The following is a 17,067-nucleotide window of genomic DNA, read 5'->3' as shown; positions in this document are numbered from 1 at the left end:
CACTCAACATTTAAAAGGTGGCAGAACAGTTTTTAAACATACCTGGCGGAAAGGCAACAGGAGCTGTAGTGACTTTGGTCTGGAATACAGTATTTATGGGGATGCAGACAGAGAGGGAGGTTTTTTCTAAATCAACCACATACAAGCATGGAACATAGCAATGTGCATGTGATGTCATAGTGTCTACAAAAGGCTAGAGGGCAAAGCACATGAATCCCAGGTTAGTGATAGAGACAGGGTATACAGGTGTCTCTATGCTAATAGTAGTTATTTGGCTATTTGACTGCCTGTTTTTGATGTCCAGGGCAATGGAATAATGGGGAAAAGTGGGTAGGATTCGGTCTAAATTGGGGATTTCCACTTATTGTCCCGCCCTCTTCAGATCTCCCTTATGTCCCTTACCCCCCACAAGCAGTATTTTGTGGAGAACATGGGGGCTGGGAGAGGGGATGGACAGCAGGAAAATTCCACTATTCAAAATTTTATGCTGAATGCAACACAGTGACTCAGCACCAGAAGATATACAAAACAGCAGGATTGTCAGGAACAGGATTGTCCTGAAAGATGATTCTGTGCTCAATATTTCCATTTTCTGTTCATCATTACACAGTTTCACTGGCATCAGGAGTTCTTTTTTATCATTATGTAATAGTCTGAGGTATTCAGGCTAGAATGAAACTGTGTCTCATTGGCAGATTATCAGCTTTTCATGCAAAAGTCCCAGGCTTAATCTCTACAATCTCTATTTAAAAGGATCAAGCCATAGGAGACGTGAAATGCCTCTGCCTAAGACCCTGAAGAACCATAACCACTTACAGTATACCAGCATTTCCCAAGTGGTGGGTCGTGACCTGGTGGGTCTCGAAAACAAAATGCTCGGTCACCTAATGTCCAGGGCTGAGGCTGACCACCCCATCCCTGCCATTGATCGGAGTGCACCACCCACCTGGAACCAGAGTAGCCAAGACAATACAGCAGCTGCTGGGCTCCTCCCTGGCCACCCGACCACCCAGAAAGGGGCTGGGGATAGAGCAACAGTTCGCAGCAAACGCTGGTGCCACGAGGGAGGTGGGGGTGGAAGCAGCACCTTGGGAAGCAGCACCTGACGCCGCCATGTGCAGGTGAGGTCCGGGGTGGGACTGGGCTCGTCACTGCTGAGATAGCATGGGCAGCCGCATGGTGGGAGCATGGCCTTGTTCTCACACATTCTCAGACCTAATTTATATTGTTTTATAAAATTGCTGCCAAATGGGAAAGTCAATAATTCTTAGAAATTCTCTACTAAAACCTTAACAAATACTAGGGGGAATCTGTCAGCATTTTTATTACTAAATGTGAATACCGTATAATATTACCCACTTAATTCTATACATGTTTAATTGAAAATAAAGCTCGCCAAGATTTATGAGATGAACTCTCAGGGAGTTGGGCACAGGAGATATCTCAAATTCTCCAGTGAAACTATTTGGTTAATGAACCACCTGCCCTGAAAAATGCTATGGATAATCGTTCAGTGTATTCCCTACACATCCCCTATTTGGTAAATTCTGTATTCTGTACAGGTCAAATAAGAGGTCCAGTGGACTGAGTTATCCTGGGATTTAGAACTTGCAAAAAGGAACATGGCAGTTGTAAAGTTAATGGGCGCTGGGTGTCCATCTTAATGACAGTTTGGAGGAGGGAAAACAACATTAATGTTGTGAGAATGAGAGATGAACAATCAATTATCTGAGGGTTTTTTTCACCTTTCTGCCTAACCATCATAACGACAGTTTGGAGGAGGGAAAACAACATTAATGTTGTGAGAATGAGAGATGAACAATCAATTGTCTGAGAGTTTTTTCACCTTTCTGCCTAACCTCATATTCCCTTCTCTATTTGTTTGGATCCAAGTTTGCCACACTTCTGCACCTGCTTCCTGTAACAACCCTTGTGGGCCACTGAGAATGAAGTAGTTCTTGTTTTCATGTGCTTTTCTGTCTCTCAGAAGGGAGGTGATGACCTCCCTGGTCTAAAAAAAATTGTGTAACTTGATAAAATGATTCAATATGTGCTCATGGAATCTTAACTTGAAGTCAGGGAGCTATTCCCTAATCTCCTGAATCCACTCCTTTTGCATTTGGAAAATATATTTTTGAAAGAAAGCAAGTCACAACCCTCAAAAGTTCACTGTATGACAAATTTGTTACATGCCATGAGTATACTTTGTGACATTCTGCAGTCACTGTGCATGATTAAGCCTCCTCATTTCATAATGCAACTTAAGCACTGTTCACAAGTTCCAATGAATGCATATGTATCCTGCATGTATGTACACATCGATGCTTGTATGCCAGTTCTATTGCCAGTTCTAGAAATATTGCATTAGAATTAATGGATTAATGTGAATTAATGAATGCAAGACATCTGCCCTGATTTCTCAAGCCACTGTGCAGAAACGTGCCATAACTTAACCATATAAATTCCCCACTGGCATGAATAGACTTGAGATGTGTGGGGACAAGAATATTCTGCTGCTTCTTTGATAATAATTATCACATGCAATCTAGATGTGACACTCGAGAAAACAGTCATATTTGTGTAATATGGAAAAAAATCAGTCAGGTGCTCTAATATAATAGTTGCAGACAGATGAATTCCTCCTGCCTGCTGTTATGATATCTGCTGTATCATAGATATTTTGTGTGTTTATGTACTTGAAATATTACATTTTTTCCCTAACACCCTAATAGTTTTGGAATTAAAAATACAGTAGTAGTGTTTAAAATCTCTTCTGAAAATTATTTTGAATATAGATATCAAGATTAATCATTTATGTTTTACGCTGGAGATTATTTTTACTCAGGTAATAGTCATGATCATAGATATCATAGACTGCGACTTATTTAAGCCTGTTAGTATTGATAACAGTTTCCAATGAGGCCACATGTTTTACAGTCATTACTATATGGGTTTAATAGCCTCACTGAGTTTAATTTCTGCCAGAATGAATCTATATTCTCTTAAACTGTCTCTTAGCAGTTTTTCTTGAGAAAAAAAGTTTATTGCTGGTGCTTCTCAAGAATTGAAGTTTGTTTTGCAAAATTTATGTCTTTAGAAATTGCCTTTCACAAATGTGGCATATGCGAGAACATACTTCAGGAAGTACAATAACTGAATACCCAAATGGATGCTTTTTCTTACCATATGTGCTACCTAAATGTAACTATTCCTCTGATTTACTACAATTTTAATGGCAGGTTTATTGCCCAATGTTATTTCCCTGGGCTCCTCTATATGTATATGTTATATGTATCTATGAGTGAGACAAAGTTCCCAACTTTACAGAGCTACAAATACTGATGGGTGGTTTTGAATAATTGAAACCTTCAGATTTACCATAACTTGAGACAGGTGGGAAAGCATGTCCTTCCTTATAAAGTCACATTGGGGATTTGCTGGGAATAGAAGTCAAGAGCAGTCCATCCTCAGCTGTACTCTCTCCTCTTTTTCCTTTCAGGGCAGATAAAGATCAAACAGAAAACATTTTTACATTTTTGTGTGTTAAATGTCTACTGTGTTCTGAATTGGGAGGGGAAAAAGAGATTCCAAGAGCGAGGGCAGTGGTAGGATTATTACTGTGGTCGTAATTTGTAGATCCGAGATATTCCATCTATTACCGAGGAAGGTTGAAAGATTTTGCAGCTTTACATCCCTTGTTCATCTTTTAGATATGCCTGCCAACTGAGTCAACCACTCAAAGAATTGCATTGGGAGTATTCTCCCAATCATTTCAGCTTGACTTGCCTGCACTATTTTTGTCTTGCTTCCACCACTACTCTGCATCTACCATATGCAGCTACTATGATGTTGAACACAGTCCTATTTCTCCAGCTTCTAGCCTCAATTAAGAAAAGAGTACTCTCAGAGCTAACCTGATGTAGTGGTAGAGGGTAGGACTAGGACACCCAGGTTCAAATCCCCATTCTTCCATGGAAGCTTTCTGGATGTCTTTGGGCTCCATTACACACACTCTCAGCCTAACACAGCAAAAGGTGGTTGTGGGGAAAAAAGCAGAGAAAGGGACGAATGTATGTGTGGGAGGGAGGAGGATAAATAAATTAATAATACATCGGTCTTGACTGGCATTTAGGTAAGAGCTCAAACAGGTAAGATAATGACCATAGTCTTCTTCCATCCATAAAATACAAATTGTTATTGGTCACATTTATCTCATGCTGTGCACAGAAGAAAAAGTATTTTTAATCTTCAACATCCACTTAGTTTCACAGTTCAGAACTGGGCTTCCTGGTTTATTACTAGCATTTAGCAAACCTATCTCACTGTTTTTTCCAGAGGGTATCTATGTCAAAATAACAAGAACCCATGTATCTGACAAAGGCCCCTTCCGCACATGCAAAATAATGCGTTTTCAAACCACTTTCACAACTGTTTGCAAGTGGATTTTGCTATTCTGCACAGCTTCAAAGAGCACTGAAAGCAGTTCTCAAAAGCTTATATCCCCCAAATCTGGTTGGTCTTGAAGGTTCTTTCGGACTCTAGCAAGTATTCATGTGATACCTCAAAGACTAATGGATTTTTTTGCTGAAGAATAGGCCCCAATCCCGCCTTTTCCCATGAGACTTGCTGCTGCTGCTGCTGCCGCCATGATAGGACATACTTTTGCTCCTAATACAATTGTCAATGGCAGATGTGTCTCATTTTCAAAATACTTTCAGGACTTCTCATACTTTCATACATTAGTGAGAGAAAATTTTATTTGGCAGATTTGGAAGAAGGTTTACATAATTAGCTATGGACTAAAATGTCAGTTTAAATAGTTGCAATGAAAATAGAAGCCATGTAATCAGAGATTCCAAAAATTAAAATTGCTGTGAAAACACAGAGTATGCTATTGGGCATTTTGCCAAAAATATTCAAAAAAATTTGTTAAAAATGTTATTAAGGTTTTGCATATGAAAGTGAACTGGTCAATTTGCTTTGTTTTACTGCAGGTCTTAGGTCCTGTCTTTACTTTGTAAGTGCATATTCTGTGTAATATATATTGTTTCACAACCAAAATGGTTACATTTTTAAGTTTCATGACTCAGTTTTTGTAGGTTACTTTGTTTTGTAGGTTATTTTGTTTTGATTCTTCATAGCTTAATTGCTTGTTTTTATCCGGCTTTTCCAGTTATGAAGCCTGATTGTTTTTTTACCAGAGTTACATTTGCAGCAAATTGGAAAGTGAAGAGTGTCCATGCCAGGTGGACTGGGAAAGTAAACTAGTAGAATATGCGGTAATGGCAGAATTAACCAACTATGTGAACAACAGTTCAATTAAAGAATTTCAAGATAAATGAAAGCATATTGCTTATATTACTCTGTCAAAAAGGGGAGCAGAGAAAGAGGTTGTTGAAATGATCTATATAAATTGTTAAAAATCCTCTTGACAGACTATATTGAAAAGTGTTTGGAGGGAATTCAAATTATATTACAGATAGATGATTATAATATGTGAACACAACACTCAATATGCAGGAAGTAGTTTTAGAAATTTATAATAGTAATCACCACTGCAAGCTTTTTAATCAATTCTATTACAATTAATCATATAATGTCATACATTATTATCACGTTTATCAAATATTGTATAGGGTATCTTATGATTTATGCTGCAATTTATTATTTGATCACCATTGAATGCTCATTATTCTATCTCGATTTACTGCTCATAATTGTTGATATCATCATTTGTTTATTGTTGAGTACATTATATGCATAGTTTTCATTTTTTTAATGATGTAATTGTAACTGTCATGTTATTGTTTTGGGTCTTTAATTTTTTTCTGTTCTGTCTATAGTCATACAAAAAATCTTATTCCATAAACAAACTAAAACATTTAACTAAAAACACATAGACAGGGAGGAGAACTAATAAGAGTTAGGGAGCAAATAACAAACCAGACAAAAAAGTCTTCATCCACTGGCAGAAGACAAAAATAGAGGGAAACTTACAAATCTTCCTGGGAAGAGTGCTCCAAAGCTTTGGAACCATGACCAAGAAGACATTTTTTTGATTTGCCACATATCCAGACTCAGATGGCAGGGTATCTGAAGCAGGGCCTCTGAAGATCACCAGAGAGGTTGGGTAGGCTCATATGGGACAAGATAGTCCTTCAGGTATGTTGGCTGTAAAGGTCAATACCAGCAACTTGAATTGGGCCTGGATGCAAACTAGAAGCCACTGTACATAAATGAGACTGGAGTGATATGGTCCCTTCGACCCCACCCGGAACAGGAGATATTCTCATTCCTGAGATAGACCTTCTCTGCACTAGTAGTACCTGTTATGTGATCTGAGTTGTATCTAAGGTTGCCAACTCCAGACTGGGACATTTCTAGAGATTTAGAAGTAGAGTCTGGGGAAGGTTGGGTTTGGGGAGGGGAAGAACCCCAGTGGGATATAATGTCATAGAGTTCACCCCTACAAAAAAGCCATTTTCTCTGGTGAAACTAATTCTCATTATCTGGAGATGTCATACCTTCAGGAGGTTTTTGGCCCCACCTGGATCTTCGCATTGTTAGTAATACCTCCTTACTCCATCAGTGGTGTACCATGACAAAATGATGCCTAAGACTTTCCCTGAGTGCCACACCCAGCCCCTGGCCAAAGTCCCCCACCCCCCACTGAACTACCCCCACTGCTGCACTCCTCCCTCCATCACTGCCAAACTGTACCACCCCATCCACTATTGGTCATCACCCCATCCTGCTCATCATGTCAGTGCAGAACAGCCAACTTTACAATGATCTTGCCAGCCCTTACCCTTACAACCCAGCAACCCCCACTCCCACCAACAACCAACTGTGGCTCTCAGCTGAAATTTGCCTGAGTTTTTTTTAAATCCCTGCTAAAGAGCTAAAGAGAGGGGGATATTGGTGCTGCATCACCATTTTGAAGATGGTGCTAAGCTCCACCCCTCTCCCCAAACTGGCTGCAGGCAGAGCTTTTATACAAAGGCTCTGCCTGTAGCTGGCATGATGTTTCATTTTTAAGTAGGACCAAAAATGTGGTTTTTTTGTCCTGGTTTAGTCTAAGCATATTAGCATTCAGTCTAGAATGAACTGTGCATATTTTTCTGTCAACAGCCTTACATATTGGACATTTTCCCAGCATTTTGAGGACTTTTTATAAACTGGTAATTGCTATAGCACTATAGAGCTATAATGACCTGCTGATGTTAATTTCAGATTTTAATAATGCACCCTTTCCCAGTTCAAATTACCTGTTTTTTAAAAAATATTAAGACTCCAACCCTTTTCATTTGCGGAGATATTAAGGGAAAGGTGCATGCAGGATTGCCTGGAAAGTAATGAGGTGAGGAGGTAAAGTTGCAAAATTGCTTTGACAGAATAGGAATTCACTCCACAGTTCATTGTTTCAAACTTCACTGTGCAGTGATTCCTCTGCATACCAGGAAAAGGAAATGAACTGTAATGTTTGGCATTTCAAATGGTTAGATATTCTTTGTATGTATACCTATAGTTCTATAGTATATGCCTGAATAATAGACAGTCACTCTGATGGCTGCAACCCTGAAAGCCTTTGTGGAGTTGCTGTTAAATATGTGTGAAGGGAAAAAATTAAAAATGAGATGGAGGAAAGTGTACAGAAACCTTTCCATATGGAAATTCTGCTGCCAGCTTACATGGTTTTGCACTTGCAGTGACAATGAAATAAAAACTGGAGAATCCTCACCTTGTGGAATTAGTTTAAGAAGCCTGAGGGAAACTACTTTCTTTCATCCTTAGCCCACTGAAGGGCAATATGGCACTGGTCCTAGCAGGGCCGTTGTGAGGATTATAGCAGGATAAAGTAAGTGAAGTGCTTTGAACACTAAAACTACAGTAAATGCTAAATATTTTTAATTTTATTTCTGTTCAAAGTATTGTGTTTTCCAGTCTTTTAAAATACCTGTCATGCTTTAAAATAATCATTTAAGAATGATGAAAGAGTCCATTTTTCATTAAGTCCTTTCATCACATCCAGAGGATTAGCCAGAAGACACAAAAGGCTCTTGTATAACTTTGTCAATCTGTCACGTATAAAACTTCAGATAAAATAGACCTCCAGGTGATTTCAGGTGTTCCACCCCCAAAAAAGATCCCATTAAGAAATATGCACATACAGGATTATGTGTGGCAGATGTCCTAAGAATGCCCTTGAGAAGCATGAGGGGGAAATTAGAAATGTTAACCATAAGAAAGCCAGAGATTACCTGTCACTTATGTCTTAGTTAAATTCTCTTTGGCATCCCAAACATTTAACGTGGAATAGATTAATTTAATTTTTTTAAAATAATACAATGTAAATGGTATATATAATTGGTTAATTTTAAATTTGAAGTAAATCAAAAGTGGAGATAAAAACAGTATGAAGTCATGTATAATGCTGTACCTTAAAATATGTGATAAATATTAGTGAACCAGTTGTTTTATAAAACCATGGATTATAAAAAGCAGCAAAGAAAACTTCCCTTCCATGATGACCAAGTGTGAGGATTCAGGAAAGAAATGAGGTCAAGGGTCATGCAAATAAGATCTGAGTCTGTATGGTTGCTATAGGTAGTTTTATTCAACTGCAGCAACCCTAAGATTAGAAAAAGAGCATCCAAGATGACCGAAATTCTCTGATGTTGTCCCAATAATGCCTTTAGAAGGCAATTGGGGGGGACGCCCCCTGTGGCTGTTAGATCAGACCCTCAAGTTTTGAGCAGGGTTCGGAAACAGTCTGACCGGAAGACAACAGTCCTGCTTGGCTATCAAGAATGAGAAGATGCCATCAAGGGGACAGACCCTGCATGGGCAGCCATACATTCAAAGGGGGACAATGAGCAGAGGAGGGTGGGTGGCACATAAAATAATTGCTGTGGACTGTGCATGTGGCTGCAAGAACAGAGAAATAGCTGGGATCAGTGAAGCAGTTCTCAGCTGTTAGTTGTTGAACAGGAAAAGCCTTGGGAAGGGCAAGAGAAGACTGCACTAGTCACTGAAGTCAGTGAGGTTCACCTGGAGAAGGCAAAGCAGGCACAGCCCACTATGGGGATGGAGGTCTAAGAAGAGACATGGGTGAAAAGAGGAGTACAGTGGGGAGACCAAGAAGGGTGTGGAGCCCAGGTGCAAAGGAGCACCTCCAGGTCTGAGGTCTCAGCACACCTGTCACATGCCTCTGCAAAACAAAATTTACGATGGAAAAAAGGTAATTTTGGCAACAGTATGTACTTCAAAATAATGCAAGCCATTTGTATGTATCCAGAAGAAGAAAGCTATCCTCTTTATCAATTCTGCCTTTTCTGTTGGCATATGACACAAATATTTTTCACACAATGGTCTATGCCACTACTCTTTTTAAATTTGTCTGAGATAACAAATACTGACAAAGTGTTCATTCAGTAAATACAAGTGCAAGTAGAAATTTATTTTTACAATTGTGTACGAAAATGATTTTGCCAGCTCCTATAGATAATGATTTTTGTCTCCACAAATGTTTGCCAAGCTTTTCCAGCACTTGTTCATTTGATTTTTAGCATGAAATTTAAGAGTTTCAGAGTGCAAATGAGAGACTACAGACTGCAACACGGTCCACATTCCATGTCTACAAAAGTATTTCACAGAGAGAGAGACCACCTTGGGATAATTTCACATTCTCCAACAGTTGGCTGTTATAACTTGATGGCACTTTACAAACACAAGACTCACAAAGTTTGGATTTCAATCTCTTCTCTGACCTGAAGTTCACTGGATGATGTTGGATCAGTCGCAAACTAGTCTAACTCACAGGATTGCTGTGATGATAAAATGGACCATATATGCCATCCTGCACTATTTGTAGGTTTTTAAAAGACATAAAAGTTATATTTAAAAAGTATTAGACAAAAAAGGCCATTTCCCACCAAAGTGAAGGTTATCATACAAAAAGTCATCTAATACCATTAGCAAGCAACACCTACTCTTTGTGATTAGTATAACTTACAAAACTCTGTAAAAATAGGATTTTATTCCTTTTTAAAACTCGTAGACTGCAGTAGTACTTTAAGTCCACATAAGCAGATTTCCCTCTACTGCTCTCAAAGACATTTTTGGGACCTTTGCATTCTAAATTGAGTTGTTATTAATTGCTTTAGCTAGATGCACTGGCAAGTTATGTTCACCTTGGCAAATTGTAACATGATCTGTTTTGGGACTAACTTCAGATTGATTTTCTTCTGACAGTACAAGCATTCTAAATGCAACACTCATGAATCCAGTTCACTTGCCTGTTGGGCTTGATTCTTCTCCATCTGTTTAGTTTTGGCTCTGTGCACCCTTCCAGTGAGCACTCTAATATATGCTAAACAAATCCAGATGGCTGAATAAAGCATTTGCATAAATTAACTGGGAGGATCCCATTCAGCTAGTTTTTCACCAGATTATATGTGTGTGACAGTCTGGACAGTCCAAGCTTCTATGTTTTCAGGCTTCCTTTAGACAATTCTCCAAAACCCATCTACTTTCCTGGATCTGGCAAGATTCTGTAAACCTCTGGCAATCCTCAAGTTCTTCTTAAATACAAATAATTGTGAACATTGTATCAAATTAGTCTATTCTATTCACACTGTGGATGTTGAATATTATAGGTGGCCTGTATTTGCTTATGCAGCATAAGAAAACTTCATTATGTAACAAGCCAAAAATTGATCCTCGGTGCAATTTTGTTTGATAATACTCATCCAAATTAAGGAGTCTTGGCTTGAGTAAGCAATACAAGCTTTACTGAGGGTTAGTTCCAAGTGTAGCAGAATTTCTTCCATACAAGTAAATTGAGAAAAAATGGTGTGAACCAGAAGAATGTGTAGAGGAATTTCTATAACTTCTGTAAACTAAATAGTACCCCAATCTGGAACCAGCCTTGATCTGATCTAGACCCATGGCTTTAATACTGTCATTTTTACCTTGTTGCTCAGATGGTGAGCCCTGTTTACATTCACAAACAATTCTGGATGTCAACTGCACAGCTACAAAGACTAACTTTCTGCTATTCATTGAAGCTGAGAGATCAATTGATCAGAGTTAACAGGTTTCCCACTGGCCATCTTAACAAGCACCCCTGAATGAAAAAAAAAAGGTGATCTAATGTCCGGTCTGTGAGGCTGCTGTCTCTTTTAAACACTTCAGCTCCTTTCTACCCTTTGAATAGATAAACAAAATCAGTCACTAGTGGGAAATTAATAGTTTCTTAAGGCAGAAGGCCATTTTTCTTTTCTGTTAATCTTCTATAACAGCATTGCTCCTTCTCTAGTGAAAGAAAGGTTCACACCATCATCTACTGTTTCAGATGGGATATTTGGATAAAATGGGAAAACAAATCTATGTAATACCTTGTATTAAAACCAACCTAACTAATATAAGCTTTTGAATTCTCCAAAACTTTCACCAGACTGGAAGTAAAAAAGATTAACAAAAAAAGAGGAGGAGGGAGAAGAAAAAAATCTGATTTGTGTTATTTTGGTTGTTCTTAATAAGGAAGGTAATACACGGCTTTTGTTTCTGGGTTTTGATGCACTTGCATTTATTAATTAATTACAGTCATTGACCAAAGTGAATACAAATAAATAAATATGCTATATGCTTAATACATAAAACAACTTTGCAAAATATTAAAACGCTACTACAAATCCATGAAAATTAAAATATGATAAGCAATACTACAACAGAGAGGAAAAATCTAATTTTGCTTGATGAATATTATAGCAGGATATCTTAGTCCAATTATTCCTAGTTGCTAGCCAATTATTCCTAGTTGCTAGCCAAGCATATTTGGCAGCTTTATAAGTTAGCTTCCTTGTTGCCTGTAGTGGTGAGAGTCTCTCCCTTTAGAGTGGGGAACTTGGTTTAGCTAGAGGTTGGGCAACAGTGAGATCTTGATTGCCTACTTATACCAGAGTCAGCTTTTGCAAGAAACTCGCAGGAGAGTAAAGTTTTGATGAAGAGATAATGGGGGTACACAAGCACACAACAAAAATCAAAGCAACAGAACACATACACAGTCCTAAGACATAAGCAGTTGTGAGAGGACAGTTCTGGAATAGATGACGAAATTGGGGAAGTGAGGGTTATAGTCACTTGATCTTGGAGCAAACAGAACTGAGTGACCTACACTCTGGAACAACAACGTGTTGTTGAGCAATATCACAGACAGGTGTCCAGAGATATTGAACACTAGCTATTGGGAGAGTGGAGTTCTTATAGTGAAAAATGGACCCTCAGGGTTATGCAGAGTGATCCTTAATCTCCCAGAAAAAGAGACTTCCTGCCTTTCCAAAGAAAGACAAAAGACAGACATCAACCTTAATGGTCGGGTAATTGATCTAATGGTTGAGACTTCAGCCTGATATTCTAGGCTTGAGAGTGTCTCCAAAGGGAAAGTTAGCCGATGAAATTGCAGCTGTAAAACAATGAGGTGGTAGTTAAAGGTATTAATCAGAGGAAGAAACATTGGGCTGTCTTTTATTTGACCTCAGGGACTGCATTCATTCACTGATGCTTGCTATATGCCTGATTTTACAAGTTTGTTTTGCTCTCCCATTCTCTTGTTCTGACTGGATCCATGATCTATGTCCTGATCCCTGATTCATGTCACTCTGATCCTGATTCATTGACTAGGCATGTTTGTATCTCACTGGTGATGTTTGTTTTAGCCTCCATGCCAGCAGGAAGGTTTACTCGAAGATCTGTATTCCCTCTCAATGGGTGTCAGCATTGGCTGGAGCCAGAAGGTGAATGTTTGAATTCTATTTGACATTGCACACTAATTGGAAGTAAGATGTCTTGAAATTACTGGGTATTACTGGCAAACAAATACATTTGGGATTGGACGTTGTCCTTTCTCTGAGCTTTGTTGCATGCTTATACATTATTATTTAACTCCTTCTACTTTATTTAGAGGAACAATATACACCAACCTTAGAAAAAGGGTGTGTTAAAAGAGCAGAGGTGAACGGCTAATATTTTAACTATGCTTGCCATTCACTATGCTTACCATTCAGTAAGACAGCTAGGCTAAGCATGAGCTTCTTGAAAACATTAACATTTCCTGCTGCCCTGAGTAACTGAGCACAATAGATACTGACACAGCTAACATTTGGGAGAAATTTCTATTGTGTTATGGTCATCAGATGTACAATAGCATAGGGACTGTTGCATAACTGAAAATTAAAGTTGGTTAATGTCATAAATTTGTTGAGTAATTGAAAATCTGCCCTGATGGGAAGATAAGCTTGCTGTGAGGAGAACCCCCATGCACAAATAGCGTAACATTTCATTTACCTTTCTTTTTCATGCCCAGAGAGCTCCATATTCCAGATATACCTTTGGCCCTTTATCTACAATTACGCTTGTATTTGTTACTTAATATTCCATGCATGTCATAACTACAGGAGGCAAAAGATCATATCATATGAATAAGGCCATTATTAATTCATTTGGAAAACTCTTTTGTAGACTTTATAAAGATTATTTCTGGACGAGTCCCCTCAAAATCAATGAAAAACAGAAACAGAACAACTAAGGGTTAATACAGATAAATGAGTGGCCAGATGAGTGATGTACTAATTCAGGATCACCTGATAACTCCCCTGAGCTACGCAGGGGAGTGCTGCTAGTGTTAACACCTTTTCCTGTCTTGATGCCATAAGGGTATAGCTGAAGTGGTCCAGCACTGTAGTGGGCACATCTGTGCATCTCACACTTTGGCTATATTAAACAAGGAATTATGCTTTAAAAACGCAAACATGCTAGGGAAGCCTTATTAGGTAAAATGTAAAGTATTCAGCTGTTTGATTGCACTAACTATTGTAGTGACATGCAACAAGTTAAATCCCTTGTTTAGTAGCTGCTTGCAATCCTATAGACAGCAGCAGGGCAACATTTTTGCATACTAAGTGATTTATATTAATGGTATCAACATGGTATAAGTCACCCCATACAAATTGGGCTTCAGAAAAAAACAAAGTAGTAAGCAACTGTATTCTGAATTCAATGCACCCATCAAGGGCATGATTTGTGTAACAGAATCCAGTCCTGAAATTGTGCCTGGCCCTCTCCATGACTTTAGAAAGCTGAGATAGGCGCCCTGCCTTGAGCAGCGGGGAACAGGAATTGACCCTTTGCCCCTAGTACTAACTATGGTTCAAAGCAAACTCTAGAGACCACCAACAATCAAGCTCCCACTCCCTAGCCTTTTTAGTATGGCCTCTTGTGGCAGATGTCTCCTTTCCCCCCTCTGGCTCCTCTTCCATATTCTAACAATTCAGCAAGAAACCACACGAAATCCTTACCAGAGGACATCAACTTGCTTTAGCTAATCCATTTAATTTTCAACAGCCTTCTTACTGTTGACAGCATGAGGCCTGACATTTGCCAATAGACATCCAAAGCTAGGAAATAATCACTGCTTAGTGAGAATTCTGCAAGCCTCAACAAAGCAATTTGAGAGGTGATCTCTTTTTTTCCTCTCCTTTGATTTTTTTTAGTGTGTTACAATGTCTCACATTCATGTATAAAACATGTATTCTAGTCACTTGTCAGGAATTGGGTCTTTTCGACATACAGATTTCCTGTTCTTCCAGTTTGTAGTAAGCCTCTGAAAGGGCAATTTAGAGTGGCATTTAGCACCATCACCCACAGCTAATTTTGCTCGAACAAAATACAGTATGCTTTTTAAAGATTGCTGTAGGAAAGAGATCAAATTTTCCCTTTCTGAAAAAGTTTTTATGGTCTGTAAATGTTCTGTCTTCTGTACCCTTTACATTCATTTTGTGGCAGTGCTCTTCACATTTATTCTTCTGCTCAGTAAGGCAACCAAGTTATTATTCAACAACACCTGTCCTTATTTGAACAGACTTCAACCTACGGCAGCTCCAAGAAGAACTAGTTTTTTTCTTTTTGCTTCAGTCCATTCTCCCCAACTTTCCCCCACTTCTGTAAGTGAGGAGATACAAGTTCTGAAAATGGCAAGCTCTGATCAGAAACAACAGATAGAAACATTCACCAGTGATCTGCTGAAATCAAAGATGTAGCTAGGGAAAATGGAACCCAGGACAAAAACTGAGTTTTGCGTCCCTCACCCCATATGGGCGGCCACCCTCCCCCACCACGACCAAACAACATTTTTTGCACCAGGTCATCTCAAAGTCACCGTCACATTATAGAACAGTGATAGCGAATCTTTTCGAGACCGAGTGCCCAAATTGCTACCCAAAACCCACTTATTTATCGCACAGTGCCAACTCAGCAATTTAACCTGAATACTAAAGTTTTAGTTTAGAAAAAACGGTTGACTCCAAGGCTTGCGTTACTCGGGAGTAAGCCTGGTGGTAGTCAGTGGCTTTGCTTTGAAACAACTGTGCAACTCTTCCAACAGGTGAGTCACAGCACTAGGAGGGTTTACTCAGAAGCTAGTCCCGTTGCCATCACCCAAGCTTACTCCCAGGTAAAGGATTACACTTTAGTTCTTTGCATGAAAATCAGTGGGGTTTAACAGCACTTAACAGGGTTACCTACACTGCTTCCCCAAAACTAGGTCTTAGGTTTAATGCTAAGAATCGAGCCCAGCGGCCCAGGTCAGCCCAGATGTGTGGGGGTGGGGGGGAGTGACTCTGTTTGTGCATGCCCACAGAGAGGGCTCTGAGTGCCACCTCTGGCACCCATGCCATAGGTTCACCACCACTGTTATAGAACATGCCCCAACACACAAATCTGAACACATCCAGGGTTCCCTAGTTTAAAAAACATTGAAAGTGATGCTATTTTTGAAGGAAATCCACCCCGAAACAGCATCACTATTAATGTTGTTTAAACTACAGAGCCAGATTCTCCTTTTAAATCCACCTTAAAGGAAGACTCTGGGCTTCCTAGTTTAAACAACATTGAAAGTGATGCTGTTTCAGGGTAGATTCCCAACCCACTCCACAAACAGCATCATTTTCAATGTTGGTTGTTGTGGGAAAAATTCTTGACTGAATAAATTAAATAAAAATAATAAATTAGGGTTAAGGTTAGGGTTAAGGCAAGGGCAGAGGCTCAGTCTTGCCTTAGTGTTATGTTGAGTTCTAGGGCACAGTCTGAGAATAGGGCTATCATCAGTTTTAGGTTTCGGGTTTTTGTTACAATTTTGGGAACAATTTATTAAATAAAAATAAAATAAAAATAAAAAGCCCTATTCTTGGACTATGCCCTAGAACTCAATGTAACACAAAGGCAAGCCTGATCCCCTGCCCTTGCCTTTACCCTAACCCATTATTTTTATTTAATTTATTTTTTGTTACAATTTTGGGAACAATTTATGAATGAATAAATTCAATTAAAATAGAACGTTAGGGTTGGGTTGAAGCATGGACACGGATTAAGGCAAAACCCCGAAACCTGAAACAGTCCATAGCCCTATTCTCAGACTGCGTCCTAGAATTCAACGTAACAGTAAGGCAAGCCCAAGCTCCTGCCCTTGTGTTAACTAGAGGCGTAGCTACCATGGGGACATCCGGGGAGAAATGTCCTGGGTGCACACTTGAGGAAGATACCTCCGCATCCTGATTGATGGATTGATTGATTGATTAATTGATTGATTGATTGGAAATGGGAAGAAAATTGGGTACCTTTCCTTTGTGATCTTATATAATATTGTACACAACATTTTGACAAAACACATTTAAAACAATGACCATTCTAATTACTTTTTAAAAAGTTAAATGAATTCATGGAGCATGAACTTTATCTACAAGGACAAAATGCTCATATATTGAAGGATCTCAGTAGAGATATAATAGTCTTTTTGCTGTTTCCTTTCAGCATCTGTGCACGGGCACTTTGAAAGGAAGAAAAAGCTCTTGATGAATACAACTGCTTTAGACTTTCAACTTCTTTAATCATTTATGGATTTGTTTTCTTGTTTTAATGTGAATGCTAAAAGTCAGTTTGGGAGCCAGTTTGCATAAGAACAATATTTTTAGCCAGGCAGACAAGTACACAAATCAAATGCATCACCAGAAA

This window comes from Sphaerodactylus townsendi, linkage group LG07 (genome assembly GCF_021028975.2).
Source record: "Sphaerodactylus townsendi isolate TG3544 linkage group LG07, MPM_Stown_v2.3, whole genome shotgun sequence".
In the NCBI taxonomy this organism is placed as follows: domain Eukaryota; kingdom Metazoa; phylum Chordata; class Lepidosauria; order Squamata; family Sphaerodactylidae; genus Sphaerodactylus; species Sphaerodactylus townsendi.
Note: the sequence above shows the minus strand (reverse complement) of the source record.